At 41.5% G+C, this 16,693-nt stretch overlaps 1 long non-coding RNA gene across 3 annotated transcripts; it reads right to left on the bottom strand.

The window, feature by feature from the left end:
- Positions 1 to 10,390: 10,390 nt before the first annotated feature.
- Positions 10,391 to 14,369, bottom strand: LOC311116009. 3 transcript variants are annotated; one of them, XR_014611340.1, is made up of 6 exons: positions 14,159 to 14,369; positions 13,841 to 13,950; positions 13,636 to 13,685; positions 12,936 to 13,048; positions 12,086 to 12,182; positions 10,391 to 11,168 (listed from the first exon to the last, which is right to left on the bottom strand). It is a non-coding gene; the product is annotated as an uncharacterized lncRNA (long non-coding RNA). The 3 variants fall into 3 exon arrangements; XR_014611341.1 differs by having other exon boundaries at positions 13,841 to 13,947; XR_014611342.1 differs by having other exon boundaries at positions 13,850 to 13,950; positions 14,159 to 14,368.
- Between the last annotated feature and the right edge of the window lie 2,324 nt (positions 14,370 to 16,693).

The raw sequence follows: 16,693 nt of genomic DNA, 5'->3' as shown, positions 1-16,693 counted from the left end.
AGGATTAAAGGCTGGTTCAGTGTTATAAGTGTAGGTCATTTTGAATACAATAGCTGAGTGTAAACAGTGTGACATAATGAATGGTGCACCATAGTGTTCCTAATACACTGGAGGTCAATATGATATAATACATTGTATATCAGTCTGGTATCGAGGTCATTATTGATGGAGTAGTTCCAGTGTAGCTCAGTGGGAGGGGTGGGGCTGGATCAGAGGGGTTTGTCCTTTCCAGCTGTGTCGTCTGATTGGCTGGCCACAGAGGTCAGCAGTCATCATATGTACTGGCTGGGAGACAAAGTAGTTCATTAGTGTTCAATTAGCTAGCCTGGTGGGTTAAACAGAGACACACAGCACACCTACCATCTGGAGAGAAGGAGGGAAGAGAGAGAAGAAGAGGAGGGGGAGGAGGAGAGAGAGGGAAGCAACACCATTTGGGGAGAGAAATGGTGTGAGAGAGACAGTAGGATGAGGTGTTTGATATAGGGAGAGAAACCGTCGGCTATCAGAAGCCTTAGAAGACTGTGTGTGTGTGGGTGTGTGTGTGTGGGTGAGTGGGTGTAGCCTCTAAGCTGCCGTGATGTTCTTCTCGTCTGTAGCTGGAGCGTGACAGTGGTTCAGTCAGAGCATTGGGACCCATTACCAGGAGCCTCTTCTAGCAGCTGCAGTCAGTCAATCTAAATAAAACACAGGCCTTTCTATCCTACTGCTCTCCTCAAAGACACAAACAGAGAAAATCTGAAAGAATCTCCTATTTTATCTTTGATTCGCCAGCAGAATTCGGAATATTCCAGGCCTGTCTTCAGACCCCATCTGCTTCCCGGAGCCACGGTGTTCCTGGCGCTCCCTCTCAGCTTTCCCAGTCCCATAAAGAGATAAACACGACCTCGGATCATTAGCTCCGTCTCCTGGCTAATGCCCTGCTCTCCTGCTCTCCTCCTACGCTTTTATTCACTTCCTCTCTCTCTTTGTTTCTCTCTCCGTCTTGCTCCTCCTCTCCTTCGCCTCTTCAATTTGTAATTTAATTAGCCCCCACCCACACACACCTAAAGTACACAAACACACACACACACACACACACACACACACACACACACCTTCCAGCCCATTTCCACTAATATCATCCCCCCCCCCCCACTCCCCCAGGGGGGATCCAGGTTATGGAGTCACGCCATTTGACTTTATCGCAGTTTCACCAGAGGCACTGGTGTGTGTGTGTGTGTGTGTGTGTGTGTGTGTGTGTGTGTGTGTGTGTAGTGTGTGACATCACTCTAACATGGTCCTCTCTCACTCATCTAGCTAACCTTTATTGAACCATGATAGTCATTGAGAACACCTACTCTTTCACTATAACAACCCGGTTAATGTTCTGGAAGCGACTACTACAACACCATTATTTTTTTTCACCTTTATTTAACCAGGTAAGCCAGTTGAGAACAAGTTCTCATTTACAACTGCGACCTGGCCAAGATAAAGCAAAGCAGTGCGATAAAAACAACAACAACACAGAGTTACATATGGAATAAACAATAACGTACAGTCAATAACACAATAGAAAATAGAAAATATATTTACAGTGTGTGCAATTGTAGTAAGTTATGGAGGTAAGGCAATAAATAGGCCATAGTGCAAAATAATTACAATTTAGTATTAACACTGGAGTGATAGATGTGGAGAAGGTGATGTGCAAATAGAGATACTGGGGTGCAAATGAGCAAAATAAATAACAATGTAAATAACAATATGGGGATGAGGTAGTTGGGTGGGCTAATTACAGATGGGCTGTGTACATGTACAGTGATCGGTAAGCTGCTCTGACAACTGATGCTTAAAGTTAATGAGGGAGACAAGTGTCTCCAGCTTCAGAGATTTTTGTAGTTCGTTCCAGTCATTTGCAGCAGAGAACTGGAAGGAATGGTGGCCAAAGGATAAAATGGCATATTATTATTATATTATAAAGGAGGTGTTGGCTTTGGGGATGACCAGTGAGATATACCTGCTGGAGCGCATACTACGGGTGGGTGTTGCTATGGTGACCAATGAGCGAAGATAAGGCGGGGATTTGCCTAGAAGTGATTTATAGATGACCTGGAGCCAGTGGGTTTGGCGACGAATATGTAGTGAGAGCCAGCCAACAAGAGCGTACAGGTCACAATGGTGGGTAGTATATGGGGCTTTGGTGACAAAACAGATGGCACTGTGATAGACTACATCCAATTTGCTGAGTTGAGTGTTGGAAGCTATTTTGTAAATGACATCGCCGAAGTCAAGGATCGGTAGGATAGTCCGTTTTACGAGGGCATGTTTAGCAGCATGAGTGAAGGAGGCTTTGTTGCGAAACAGGAAGCCGATTCTAGATTTAACTTTGGATTGGAGATGCTTAATGTGAGTCTGGAAGGAGAGTTTACGGTCTAACCAGACACCTAGGTATTCTAAGTCAGACCCGCCGAGAGTAGTGATTCTAGTCAGGCGGGCGGGTGCAAGCAGCATTCGATTGAAGAGCATGCATTTATTTTTACTAGCGTTTAAGAGCAGTTGGAGGCCACGGAAGGAGTGTTGTATGGCATTGAAGCTCGTTTGGAGGTTTGTTAACACAGTGTCCAATGAAGGACCAGATGTATACAAAATGGTGTCGTCTGCGTAGAGGTGGATCTGAGAGTCACCAGCAGCAAGAGCGACATCATTGATATACACAGAGAATAGAGTTGGAATGTCTCTCACCCATTCATCAGACAGCCTCTGAGGTCACAGTCACACAGCCATTAGTTTCAGGTGAAGGTTGTATATGACCATCAACATGAGTGGTAGAGTCGTTCAAGTGACTGATGTTAGTATGGTGGTGTTCTTCATCCACACAGAGCTGATCATGAGGGATAGGCTGAGATGGAACTGTAGGTGTATGTAGGGGTTTTATAAGTGGTCCTCTGTAGCTCAATTGGTAGAGCATGGTGCTTGTACTGCCAGGGTAGTGGGTTCGATCCCCGGGACCACCCATACGTAAAAATGTATGCACACATGACTGTAAGTCGCTTTGGATAAAAGCGTCTGCTAAATGTCATATTATTATTCTAAGGTATTACGGGGGTTGTATGTGCGGATGTATACTGTACATGTGTGCATGTGTACCTATGGGTGTGTGTGTGCGTGCATGTGTGTTCGATCCCACAGTTTAACCCCAGTGCAATTAACCGTCTGCTCCAGAGGTTTGTGGTGTCACAGCTGTTGTTTACAGCTTTCACAGGAGACGTCAGAGTGTTATTTAAATTTAATATGGAACACAATCATTCAACACACGTTATTGACCATTGAAAATGGTCATACATGTTAACATGCAATGACCTTCAATACTATTAACAAAATGACCCACACTGCCTCCAGTATTGAGACACTTGTTATTGGCTAATTACATTACATTTTAGTCATTTAGCAGACGCTCTTATCCAGAGCAACTTACAGTTAGTGAGTGCATACATTCTTTTTTCATACTGGCCCCCCATGGGAATCGAACCCACAACCCTGGCGTTGCAAACGCCATGCTCTACCAGCTGAGCTACATCCCTGCCGGCCATTCCCTCCCCTACCCTGGGCCAATTGTGCGCCACCCCATGGGTCTCCCGGTCGCGGCCAGCTACGACAGAGCCTGGATTTGAACCAGGATCTCTAGTGGCACAGCTAGCACTGCGATGCAGTGCCTTAGACCACTGCGCCACTCGGGAGGATGGCTATGAAGTGACACACAGGGATGAGGGGAGAGATAATAACTTTAGTTATTGGTGGTGGCGAGTCTTCAGGACCTCTGTTGCTCTTGCCCTAGCGGAGATAGTAGAAATAATGAGACTATCTGGTGTGGGTGGGTGTGTGTGTGTGTGTGTGTCAGAGTGTGTGTGTAATCACAGAGTGTTTGTGGGTATGCTGTTGCCCCATGCTGGTGTGTGTGTGCGTGCGCACAGTGGCTTGCGAAAGTATTCACCCCCCTTGGCCTTACAACCTTTTTTGGGGGTTTGTATCATTTGATTTACACAACATGCCTACGACTTTGAAGATGCAAAATATATTTTTTTGTGAAACAAACAAGAAATAAGACAACAAAACAGAAAACTTGAGCGTGCATAACTATTCACCCCCCCCCAAAGTCAATACTTTGTAGAGCCACCTTTTGCAGCAATTACAGCTGCAAGTCTCTTGGGGTATGTCTCTATAAGCTTGGCATATCTAGCCACTAGGATTCTTGCCCATTCTTCAAGGCAAAACTGCTCCAGCTCCTTCAATTTGGATGGGTTCCGCTGGTGTACAGCAAACTTTAAGTCATACCACAGATTCTCAATTGGATTGAGGTCTGGGCTTTGACTAGGCCATTCCAAGACATTTAAATGTTTCCCCTTAAACCAATTGTATTGCTTTAGCAGTATGCTTAGGGTCATTGTCCTGCTGGAAGGTGAACCTCCGTCCCAGTCTCAAATCTCTGGAAGACTGAAACAGGTTTCCCTCAAGAATTTCCCTGTATTTAGCGCCATCCACCATTCCTTCAATTCTGACCAGTTTCCCAGTCCCTGCCAATGAAAAACATCCCCACAGCATGATGCTGCCACCACCATGCTTCACTGTGGGGATGGTGTTCTCTGGATGATGAGAGGTGTTGGGTTTACGCCAGACATAGCGTTTTCCTTAATGGATTTAATGGTGTTCCGTGGGATGTTCAAAGTTTCTGATATTTTTTAATAACCCAACCCTGATCTGTACTTCTCCACAACTTTGTCCCTGACCTGTTTGGAGAGATCCTTGGTCTTCGTGGTGCCGCTTGTTTGGTGGTGCCCCTTGGTTAGTGGTGTTGCAGACTCTGGGGCCTGATTATAGGTCCAACCATGTCCTCTGTGTCTTACACTCCTTGTTTAGGCCTTACCATTCACCAGCAGTTGTAATTGATGGCTCTGTGTCTGAGGGTGTCCTTGACCAGGTGTTGTAATCTCCCAGAACCCCCCTCTCTCCCTGTATTCCTTCATTCCTCTTTTTCATTCTCTCTATTTTCCCTCCTTCCTTTGCTCTCTCTTTCTCTCTTTCCCGCTCTCCTTCTCTCTATCCCTGCTTTGCTCTCCCTCCCTCCCTCCCTCCCTCCCCATCATTCTACTTTTTATAGCCCTCTCCTCAGTCCTTCAGTCCTTATCTCTTCTGATCCACCTCTTTTCCTTCTCCTCCTCCTTCTCATTATTTCCCCACTCCCCCTCTCCTTCAACTTACTCATTTTATTCCTCATATTCCCTCTCCTCCTCTTCTACTCCAAATCATCTACCTGTTATGTTGCCATCTAGCCTGGCAGTAGATTTGTGACCATGGCTTACTCTCTCTCTAGGAAGCTGTTATAGGGGCGTGAGTGTGACAGGTGTGTGTGTGTGTGTATGTGTCAGGTGTGCTCCTTGTATGGGCCATGTGTGACTGAGTGTACCATCCAGTATTTATGAGGTATACACATGCAAGGAGAGCACACAAACTGTCTCGAGCCACGGTACTATAACTCCCACTTGGTACAGGTGTGTGTGTGTGCATGCGTCTGTTTGCATGTGTGTGTGTATGCACGTGCCGCATGTGTGTGTGTGGGTCTGGTCAGGTGTGTGTCCCATAATTTATTTGGTGGTATTTCATCCAGATGGGTCTCTCTCTGGCTGGTGACCTTGGAGCTGGGCGTCATGGTCCACTGGTCAGTCTCATGTCGCATACTGGGGAGGGACCAGTTGCTTCTGGAGGTCATTGGAGGAAGACCAGAGAGCACGGCCCACAGACCATATACTAGGGGAAACAGGAGGGGAGAGAAGAGAGAGGATGGGATGATTTTTTAGCCCAGATGCAAGGACTGAAGGAGAGAGGAAGGAAGGGTTTTGAGCCCAGACTGTGGGACAAAGCAGGACATGGTCACGGTTTGAGAAGTTGGTCATGCTCTGTAATGTGTCCCTCTGTTCCTTTGGTTCAAGGCAAGGTCAGAAAACGGAAGAGGGGATCTCCACTGGTCTAGTGCACCTCTCGCATGCCTTTGTGCGATAGTGTGAGAGACAGTGTGAGTGTGTGTGTGTGTGTATGTGTGTTTGTGTGTCACTGTCTTTGTGTCAGACTCTTCCGAGCAGGTTTATTCCCAAACTGACAGGGCAAGCGTTTATCCGTTCTTAATGTGGTGAAACTCTCCTCTCTCTCTCCCTCTCTTTCTGTTTCTCCATCCCTCCATCTTTTCCTCTCTCTGCCCCACTGCCCTTGGAAATGGCCTCTCTCCTATCAATCATAAAAGAAGCCTAGCAGGAGAGAGGGAGAGAAAGGGAAAGAGGGTAGTGAGAGAAAAGATGAGAGGGAGGGGAGGAGAGAGAACAGAGATGAGATTGTTAAAATTGGGAGAGAAGGACAGTGAGAGAGGGAAATAAAGAGAGATGAGACACAGAGAGAAAGTATTCACCTATCTTGGCATTTTTCCTATTTTGTTGTCTTACAACCTGGAATTAAAATTGATTTTTTGGGGGGTTTGTATCATTTGATTTAAACAACATGCCTACCACTTTGAAGATGCAAACTATTTTTTATTGTGAAAAAAACAAGAAATAAGACAACAAAACAGAAAACTTGAGCGTGCATAACTATTCACCCCCCAAAAGTCAATACTTTGTAGAGCCACCTTTTGCAGCAATTACAGCTGCAAGTCTCTTGGGGTATGTATATAAACATGGCACATCTAGCCACTGGGATTTTTGCCCATTCTTCAAGGCAAAACTGCTCCAGCTCCTTCAAGTTGGATGGGTTCCGCTGGTGTACAGCAATCTTTAAGTCATACCACAGATTCTCAATTAGATTGAGGTCTTGGCTTTGACTAGGCCATTCCAAGACATTTAAATGTTTCCCCTTAAACCACTCGAGTGTTGCTTTAGCAGTATGCTTAGGGTCATTGTCCTGCTGGAAGGTGAACCTCCATCTCAGTCTCAAATCTCTGGAAGACAAAAACAGGTTTCCCTCAAGAATTTCCCTGTATTTAGCGCCATCCATCATTCCTTCAATTCTGACCAGTTTCCCAGTCCCTGCCGATGAAAAACATCCCCACAGCATGATTCTGCCACCATGGATGGTGTTCTCAGGGTGATGAGAGGTGTTGGGTTTGCGCCAGACATTTTCCTTGATGGCCAAAAAGCTCAATTTTTGTCTCATCATATCTTCTTCCATATGTCTGGGGAGTCTCCAACATGCCTTTTGGCGAACACCAAACATGTTTGCTTATTTTTTTCTTTAAGCAATGGCTTTTTTCTGGCTACTCTTCCATAAAGCCCAGCTCTGGGGAGTGTACGGCTTAAAGTGGTCCTATGGACAGATACTCCAATCACCGTTGTGGAGCTTTGCAGCTCCTTCAGGGTTATCTTTGGTCTCTTTGTTGCCTCTCTGATTAATGCCCTCCTTGCCTGGTTTGTGAGTTTTGGTGGGCGGGTTTGTTGTGGTTGCATATTCTTTCTATTTTTTAATAATGGATTTAATGGTGCTCCATAGGATGTTCAAAGTTTCAGATATTTTTTTATAACCCAACCCTGATCTGTACTTCTCCAAAACTTTGTCCCTGACCTCTTTGGAGAGCTCCTTGGTCTTCATGGTGCTGCTTGCTTGGTGGTGCCCCTTGCTTAGTGGTGTTGCAGACTCTGGGGCCTTTCAGATCAGGTGTATATATACTGAGATCATGTGACAGATCATGTGACACTTAGATTGCCCACAGGTGGACTTTATTTAACTAATTATGTGACTTCTGAAGGTAATTGGTTGCATCAGATCTTATTTAGGGGCTTCAAACAAGGTGAATACATACGCACACACCACTTTTCCGTTATTTATTTTGTATAATTTTTTTAAACAAGTTATTTTTTTCATTTCACTTCACCAATTTGGACTATTTTGTGTATGTCCATTACATGAAATCCAAATAAAATCAATTTCAATTACAGGTTGTAATGCAACAAAATAGGAAAAACGCCAAGAGAATAGAGAGAGATAAGTGTGGAGGTAATGACTGAGGTGAATGATGATAAAAGGGTCAAAACACTGTGACCGTGTGACATTACTGTGACCGTGCTCCCCATGGTGGACCTGGTCTCTAACAGAATTGAACCCTGCTGGAGGAGTCTGTCCATCTTACTTAGGGAGGGAAGAGAGGATTAGGGGATCATTCCCTCTCAAACGAGCCGGAGCGAGGGAGGAAAAATGAGTGCTGTCCAAGACAGGCCCCTGCTCCGATGCATCCCTACGCTGTAACGGAAAACTGTAATTTATACGGTCATTTTAGGTATAATCAACAGTTTAAAAAAATCTGAAAAGTGTCACTGCAGCATACTGTAAATTGTGTGAAAATTGCTGTATTTCAAAAGGTACTGTAATTCCACCACACAGAATACAGTACCATACCGTATCTTTGGAGGGCAAAAACCTTTTGACCACTAGTGGGTGCATGGTATTGTTGTTTCTGGCTCATTAACACATTTTAAAGCGTGCCTTGTAAGACTCTATACTTTTTGCACCCGTGAGTGAGAATGCTGTACCAATTTAATTCCTATGTGGTTATAGTGCCCCATGAAATTTAAAATGTATAGAGGACAGATTGGTGTGGAAGGAAGTCTTGAACCTTAAATGGTTGAGCATTTTGCCATGTCCTTTTGGTCTGTTCTGCAGTGTAGTCGCTGCTAGTTTGGAAGCCTTTGTTAAGGCCTCTAGAAGTGCAAGTGATATAAAACACAAAATATTCATTAATATACTGTAAAGTAAACACATTACCTAGCAGCCAACCTGCTTGCACCAATCCCTTTTAATTACAGTAAAATACTGTGAAATACAAACCCTTCCCCTCAATGAATTTCATTAATTCATTAATTCTGATTAGGGTAACATTTACTTTTTTAATACAGTCAATTTTACAGTATTGTACTGTGTCATTACACAGTACTTGCTTTGATAACATATTTATGCAAAATACAGAATTTACTTGCCACGAGCTGCCTGTAAGATACTGTAAAATCCATGGCAACCCCTTTACAGTGTATCATATCTGTTAGATGGAAGCTAGGATTCACTCTATGCTTGCTACCGGAGAGGTTCAGCTCAATTGGGTGCTTTTTTATTACAAAACATCAGAAGAAGGAAAAGTTAAAGTCACTCAGAACTATATTCTGGGTTGATAATAATTGTCAAGGAAAGGCTCCTTGAGCTGTAGACAAGGGGACATAGGATGAATAACTCCATTCAGAATATACAGTGCAGTATATTTCTATAATTTGTATGGTAATTCAAGTAAGGATGAACATGAAAGGAGGGTAAGAATAACATGACTGAAGCTAAAGCCACTCATTTGTTAGAATATTGATTCCAAAGACTTGAAGAGTTGATGCTTTTATCATCATTATTGAACTCTCATTCATATGTGCAGACTGTTTCCATGGTAACCTCACTCTTGTATAATCTTTTTAGTCAATTAATGTGTGAGAGAGACGGAGAAAGATTCACCAATGATGCATTTACCATCATTATGTATGTAAATATATACAGTGGGGAGAACAAGTATTTGATTCACTGCCGATTTTGCAGGTTTTCCTACTTACAAAGCATGTAGAGGTCTGTAATTTTTATCATACACTGTAAACCCTAATAAGTTCACATAACTCAAAAATTATTTTGTAACAGATTACACAAAAATATTTTAGTGATGTTTTTAAATGTTTTAAGTTTACATAAAATAAAAATTATATTTACAGTTGCCTTAAATTATCTCAATGTTATCTTATAAATATTGATATTCCTCAACTTATAATTAGGGAGTAATTCACTCAAAATTTTCAATATTTTTCAACTCATATAATGTGGGAAATACACTCAAAATTTTCAATATTTTTCAACTCATATAATGTGGGAAATACACTCAAAATATTAAATATTCTTCAACTCATAAATGTGGGAAATACACTCAAAATATTAAATATTCTTCAACTCATATAATGTGTGAAATACACTCAAAATTTTCAATATTCTTCAACTCATGTGGGACATGCAAACAAAATTAATTCTAAACTGAAATACTGCTGTCGGTCCATTACACAATTATAATCAGCGAATAATGTTAGAAAACATGAAAGTGACACCACAGTGACAATTTAACTTTTTTTTTTATTCAACACAATGTGCTTTTAAAAAGGCACGAATCAAAAGGAGCTCAGTCAAAACAAAGTGCTTGTCATAAATTAAAACAAAAAAGGAAAAGGAAATGACTCCATAAAAACAAAATGTGTTTTAAAGTACATTAAGTGTTAATAGTTCCATATTCTGATAGTGGTCATTGCTACAGAGGGTAGATTCAGTATTTTGGGTCTCCATATCACACTATTCAGTAAACATTATGATAAAATTCAATAAGATTCTAATTATAATCCATCCTCAACAGCAATGACAACTATTAGAATGTGGAGCCATTTAAAACGTTTTGGCACTTACTGTACCTTGAAGGCTGCAACTCACTTTTTTAAAATAAAACATTCAAATAAAAGTACTGGTTTCTACTGTGCCGTACTTCAACTGGCAACATCAAGGTAAGCATTAGGTCACACAACATTAAACATGTATAGTGCATGAATTCAACAGTCGTTTCCCACAAGTACAGTACAAAAACTTGGGCTTGGCAATACGTCAATGTTGTGATATTTATCTATTAACAATCAATGTATTAAATCTGAGGTAGAAGAGGCAAACAGTGTAACATATTAAACATGAGGTAGAAGAGGCAAATTATTACATTTGTAAAGAGGGGAAAAAAAACTAAAAACATCCTCAATACTCAGCTCAACAAATAGTCCATTCTGAGTGATTCACTCATTGAACAAATCATTCTTCAGTGTCAGTAGACGGCCTTTCAGTGGTTTGTTGTCCTCAAGACACATCACAACTTTTTGGATAAATGTGAATGTAAGCTCAAGATTCTTTGGGTACTGTAGGTCTAGTGCATAGACATACCCAAAGAGCAGGAGAAATGAGTCAGCCAGGTTTGTGGGACCACTCACAAGTATTTCATCTTCCACGACAATACAGATGCTCTCAGGGCTGAAGAGGGCCGCATCAGTAGTATCATCAGTGACAACTGTCAGGAGAGCCACCGGAGTGTCAGTGAGGTCTGGACCATCTGCTGACTATAAAACACAAATAATACAAAAATGAGTTCAGCCCCTCAAGGATACAAATCATGCTAATGATGTCTAGACATTACGGTCACTTTGCACTTAGACTGCAACTAAGCTACATGTTTAAACTATTTTCTTTACACATGCTTATTATTTTATGTTAGTTTCACACCTACCTGTAAGCATACTTTTTGTTTAGTGGAATTCTTTATACTTACCTTTTCATTTATGTAATTTCTACATGTCAGTTTGCAGAATAACAACTCAAGGAAACTTAATAAACAGGTTCTGGGGGCTATTCCAGAAAGGAGGTTCAACAAACTGAGCCTAACCCTGAACTCAGAGTTGACTTACCCCGTGAAGTGAAACTGAGTTTTCAGTTACAGAACAGCTGATCTGAGTTAGGTAAGTTGACTCAGAGTACGTTAACTCTGAGTTGAGCTTGTGCCTGACGACTAGTAAAAAGCCATCATCAATGGAGCTCCGATACGGTTATTCACCATGGCAACGGGAGAAAACAGGAAGCAGACATTTTCTGGCTGCGGCTGTTATATAAATCACTGACAGAGTTTCAGATGCAGTCGTCTTTTCATTTTGAATTTAACATCACTTTATTTTATATTAGCCTTTAAGGAAGTGGTTGAATGTTGTTCAATGTTTTATTTTAGGCTATTTTGTTTTATTTAAAATCGGCTGAAAATGAAATATAAAAACATTTTATCTCATACTCAATGCGGCGACAAACTAGAAACACAGACTTTGAAATTACGTTGTTGGAAAAAATACAATTGGCTATACTGATGGTTTTCACATAACCTGCTTTCTGGAATGCCCCTCTGGTTCTCCTAGAGTTCTTTGAGTGATGTCATGTTTAAGCTGACTGAATAGCTAAGCAAAGGGATTGATAGTGAGGCCAGTACACTTACATTACAGGTCCTGAAAAACTTGGGAGGCATCTTCACGCAGGTACACAGGAAGTGCACGAAGGACGAGGGCCCGTCTCATATTTACATCACGTTGTTCCTACATGGACAAAAAATATCCATTACAATAATAATTACACAAATATCAAAAACATTCATTGTACACTAATTATAGTAAAAATGAAAATGTTAAAAGATAAGCAAGTTAGTTATTAACAAGCAAAGCATCAAAGTTGTGTGCTTATAGATCTGCTATTTCTGTTGTTGTTCTTTGTATTTAACAAAGTATTAATAAAGGGTTCAAGTGATCAACTGTTGACCCCACAGTTGAGATAAAAACATTTAGAGAAATAGCAAAAGAATGACTGTGGAAACACAAAATAAAACCAATTATTAGTGTAACCCTCTCACCAGGCTCGAATTTGACTCTCACGATATTACCTTATTTAGAATATCTGAACAGCATGGGATATTAGGTGAGAAGGACATCTCCAATAAGAATCCCTATAGTAAACTTGCTAGGGTGAATGACAAATAGGGTATTAACTTCAGATAGAATGATTATAGACTTGGTTATTGTTGTAAGGATATGCTTTCCCATGCATTAAATGAAACTGAAACAGTAAATGACTCCACCAATACAACAGACATAAGGTTCAAGATCTATATTAATCAAATGTTCAATGTATCACATCAAAAGAAATACAAATTATAAACCCCAATGATTTTTCCACAACCCCATGTCCAAATTATTTGCAAGCTTGCTTAAACCCTGGGCGCGCGTTGGAGCTCATAAAAAAAATGACGACATACATAAAGTCCCGAAGTCCACCCCACATTTGTAGTTACTCACTACTTGTAGATAATGCCTCAGCAAAATATAGTAGTTCCGTGCAGGTGTCCTCACAAGATCCACCGCGAACACAGCTATCAATGCAGCCAGTACTCGGTAGCAGCAACAGACATCTGTTGGAAACCCAAACTGATCGTCACAAGCAATTCTCTCCAAGTCTTGCACGATGCTAGGCTAGCTAACCTCTAGGATGTCGAATGTCTCCACAATGCGACGGCAGCTTCAGTCTCCACTTGGTCTTTCTTAACTAAATAATAAACACTCTCTTATAGAAATAAAATCAGGATTTCCCTTAAAAAAACTCTGTAGGTATGGTTTTGTTCTCTCTTTATCGTTTCATTTGGTCGTTTTTCCTTCACCAACCCCACTAACGTCTCTCCTCTCCCTTCTTTCAACTTTTCCCTCCCTTTTCTTTCCCGGCAACCAGTCCACTCTCCCATTGGCCACAACTTAACAAGTTACCTCATTGGTCAAAACTTTAACGAGATACGTGGGAAATTTAAACTTAAAAGTAAACCAACCTATTCACTTGTACATTTTTTTTAAACATTGCTTCAAAAGAAATGCATTAATGACATTACAAATCAGGAGCTATTCGATCACCTTTTAAATCTAATACCAATGAATTATAACAAATACACTCTATACTTGGTTTTAGCAATGTATTACATTAGTAACACTATTTCATAATACATCCTACCTGAACTGTTAAAAGGATTTCGAGATGATCTCACAACCACACACTTGAGCCTAGGAAGAAATACAAACACAGGCCTGGTTAGCATAATGATAACACACTCACATTATGTTGTTTAGCATTGTTCGTTTCACGCTAGTACACACAGCTCGATAACGTAAAATATTTACTGTGTAAGGCAGACACTTATTGAAATAAGTATAATCACAGTACGCACTTGCATTACCGGCGAACAGCGAAAACTCATGGACCTTCCTCCACCGTCAATGTCCCGGGCAAACATGCATTATGGGAAATGTAGTTCATCCAGGAAACCTGCTGATAACGTTACACCGTTGTAAGATGAAGTAACGTAACGTATTTATCACATATTTAACAACTTCTAAAGTTACAATTACTTGGATTTTTACACTATTTACAACAAATATTCACTGTGCACATTGTACAAATGTATTCCCAGTTCCACATTTAAGACTATCGAAATTCAATTGAAAAAAAAAAATGAAAAAAAAACAGAGTTACTTACCAAATCAGAGGTGATGATAAGATGGCGCTTAAGAAAACGAGGGCAATAAGACTAATGATAAAAACGGAGGTGGTGGTGGTTTCAAGCGGGCAGCATAAAAGTGCGCATTGCAAACAAATTAAAACAAATTAAACTGTGTTCCACATCCACACGGGCGGCCCAAACAACCCCGCATCTCGGCAAATTCAAGATGGCTGACTCAGCTTTCCTGAGGGAGAGATGACCCACCAACCAGAACGTCATGACGTCGATAACGTCATGACACTACCTAAACTTTTTGAGCGTTCCACACAAATTACCTATAAAATATTGAGCGCTCTTCAATTAAAGTGGCATAAATCTCAACAGAGCTCAACACTTTATAGTTTGGTCAACTGCATAACGACATTTGACTGTTATGACCTTATTACTTATGAGCTAGTACAACTGTTTGGGAATACAGTGTAGGTACACTTCAACTGTGAGAGACGGAATCTAAAACAAAAATCCAGAAAATCACATTGTATGATTTTTAAGTAATTAATTTGCATTTTATTGCATGACATAAGTATTTGATCACCTACCAACCAGTAAGAATTCTGGCTCTCACAGACCTGTTTGTTTTTCTTTAAGAAGCCCTCCTGTTCTCCACTCATTACCTGTATTAACTGCACCTGTTTGAACTCGTTACCTGTATAAAAGACACCTGTCCACACACTCAATCAAACAGACTCCAACCTCTCCACAATGGCCAAGACCAGAGAGCTGTGTAAGGACATCAGGGATAAAATTGTAGACCTGCACAAGGCTGGGATGGGCTACAGGACAATAGGCAAGCAGCTTGGTGAGAAGGCAACAACTGTTGGCGCAAATATTAGAAAATGGAAGAAGTTCAAGATGACGGTCAATCAACCTCGGTCTGGGGCTCCATGCAAGATCTCACCTTGTGGGGCATCAATGATCATGAGAAAGGTGAGGGATCAGCCCAGAACTACACGGCAGGACCTGGTCAATGACCTGAAGAGAGCTGGGACCACAGTCTCAAAGAAAACCATTAGTAACACACTACGCCGTCATAGATTAAAATCCTGCAGCGCACGCAAGGTCCCCCTGCTCAAGCCAGCCCATGTCCAGGCCCGTCTGAAGTTTGCCAATGACCATCTGGATGATCCAGAGGAGGAATGGGAGAAGGTCATGTGGTCTGATGAGACAAATATAGAGCTTTTTGAACACCATCCCAACCGTGAAGTATGGAGGTGGAAACATCATTCTTTGGGGATGCTTTTCTGCAAAGGGGACAGGACGACTGCACCGTATTGAGGGGAGGATGGATGGGGCCATGTATCGCGAGATCTTGGCCAACAACCTCCTTCCCTCAGTAAGAGCATTGAAGATGGGTCGTGGCTGGGTCTTCCAGCATGACAGTGACCCGAAACACACAGCCAGGGCAACTAAGGAGTGGCTCCGTAAGAAGCATCTCAAGGTCCTGGAGTGGCCTGGCCAGTCTCCAGACCTGAACCCAATAGAAAATCTTTGGAGGGAGCTGAATATCCGTATTGCCCAGCGACAGCCCCGAAACCTGAAGGATCTGGAGAAGGTCTGTATGGAGGAGTGGGCCAAAATCCCTGCTGCAGTGTGTGCAAACCTGGTCAAGACCTACAGGAAACGTATGATCTCTGTAATTGCAAACAAAGGTTTCTGTACCAAATATTAAGTTCTGCTTTTCTGATGTATCAAATACTTATGTCATGCAATAAAATGCAAATTAATTACTTAAAAATCATACAATGTGATTTTCTGGATTTTTTATTTTAGATTCCGTCTCTCACAGTTGAAGTGTACCTATGATAAAAAATTACAGACCTCTACATGCTTTGTAAGTAGAAAAACCTGCAAAATCGGCAGTGAATCAAATACTTGTTCTCCCCACTGTATATATATATATATACACTACCGTGCAAAAGTTTGGCGTCACTTAGAAATGTCCTTGTTTTCCATGAAAACTAACATGAAATGAGTTTGAATAGGAAATATAGCTAAATGAATAGGACATGTAATCATTGACAAGGTTAGAAATAATGATTTTTAATTGAAATTATAATTGTGTCCTTCAAACTTTGCTTTCGTCAAAGAATCCTCCATTTGCAGAAATTACATTCTTGCAGACCTTCGGCATTCTAGTTGTCAATTTGTTGAAGTCATCTGAAGAGATTTCACCCCATGCTTCCTGAAGCACCTCCCACAAGTTGGATTGGCTTGATGGGCACTTCTTACGTACCATACGGTCAAGCTGCTCCCACAACAGCTCAATAGGGTTGAGATCCGGTGACTGTGCTGGCCACTCCATAATAGACAGAATACCAGCTGACTGCTTCTTCCCTAAATAGTTCTTGCATAGTTTGGAGCTGTGCTTTGGGTCATTGTCCTGTTGTGGGAGGAAATTGGCTCCAATCAAGCGCCGTCCACAGGGTATGGCATAGCGTTGCAAAATGGAGTGATAGCCTTCCTTCTTCAAGATCCCTTTTACCCTGTACAAATCTCCCACTTTACCACCAC

This window comes from Coregonus lavaretus, assembly GCF_964263955.1.
Source record: "Coregonus lavaretus genome assembly, contig: HAP1_SCAFFOLD_2861, whole genome shotgun sequence".
In the NCBI taxonomy this organism is placed as follows: Eukaryota; Metazoa; Chordata; class Actinopteri; order Salmoniformes; family Salmonidae; genus Coregonus; species Coregonus lavaretus.
Note: the sequence above shows the minus strand (reverse complement) of the source record. Positions and strands in the feature narration are given on the sequence as shown.